Raw genomic sequence first — 1,248 nt, 5'->3', positions numbered from 1 at the left:
CAGTGTATGAAATGCTCTTACACTATTTTCTTTTAAGGTAATTCAATTCCTTTCAAAAAACACTTATATTTTTCAACATGCTTATCCAATTAACTTGTAAAATATAACCATTTTTCTGACTTTGATTTCTTAAGTTCCATTATCGATTACTATCTTAATTGGAAAGTTGAGTATTTCTGCAGGGACCGCCAGTAAGTCAATAACTGTCAGATTTATCTTTATTTCTAGCCAGAATTGGCTTCCATAATTAGAGGACAGTACCTTATTCCCTTCAGGTTTCTGTACTGCAAGCTATGGATGCCTCATCTTTGTCTTTAATTGTGTTGTGGCCTCTGTGATATTGATTGTGTTTCGTGTTACTTGCTGATGTGGAAAGCCAGATAATACAGCATGTGGAGATAATCTCCAAAAAAGTAACGGATATGCGTGCATGGCAGCTGTCCATGCGTGGGCTGGAATGGCACAGGCTGCCAGCTTGATGTTTTCAAATTCAGCTTTGCAGGAAGCCATAAATTATTCAACACCCAGCTGATTTTTATTTATAATTGAAAAAAATTAGCATGCAGCGCCTTTTGCTCACATGGAAGTTTCAAGCATTATCCATTGGGACTGGCCTAATGGTCTCTCTGAAATGTTAACTGAAACCTAGATTTTTTAACTCTTTATATTTAAACCAGATCAGCCCTGCTTCCCACTCATTCTACGTTTATCTAATAAAACTGAGTTTCTCAAGAGGTGGTCTCTGAACCTTCTGGCCTCAGAATCACCTGGGGTCTAGAAAAATCTTGACCCTTGAATCCTATCATAAAACAACTAAATTAGTATCTCTGAGTATGATACCTAGAAATCTGTGGTTTATCATTCCCTGTCCATTTCATAAACACACGAGAGTGCTTGTCTGACCTCTATATTAAGAACAGTGAATTGTAACCCAAACAACATGGAAATATAAAAGGTTCAAGGGCCTCAGGTGAAAATAAAATTCTGTTCCTGTGTGAAATGCTAGAGTTGCAGCATGCTTTATTCTGTGACTTGTCTTTGTTACTCTTGGATTTATTTATAGGCATCCTTAATGTCACTGTAACAGAGTTTGACTTAAGGCATTGTATTTCTGAAACCTACTTAGTTTTTCTATGAAAGACATCCTTAAAATACCTGAATATATTTATTTGCCAGATATCCTCATACTTTCCAGGGTGGCCAAATGGCAGTGCTCAGGAGAACAAATGTTTCTCCAAGATCTGGTTC

The 1,248-nt window shown here is 36.9% G+C and overlaps 1 protein-coding gene across 1 annotated transcript in view; it reads left to right on the top strand.

The window, feature by feature from the left end:
• PAM (peptidylglycine alpha-amidating monooxygenase) overlaps window positions 1-1,248 on the top strand; it is a 344,515-nt gene that overhangs the window by 284,727 nt on the left and 58,540 nt on the right. The gene's annotated exons all lie outside the window — the stretch shown is intronic.

This window comes from Propithecus coquereli, unplaced genomic scaffold, assembly GCF_000956105.1.
Source record: "Propithecus coquereli isolate 6110/MARCELLA unplaced genomic scaffold, Pcoq_1.0 Scaffold160, whole genome shotgun sequence".
Classification (NCBI taxonomy): Eukaryota; Metazoa; Chordata; class Mammalia; order Primates; family Indriidae; genus Propithecus; species Propithecus coquereli.
The sequence above is the reverse complement of the archived record's forward strand: the minus strand, read 5'-3'. Positions and strand labels throughout refer to the sequence as shown.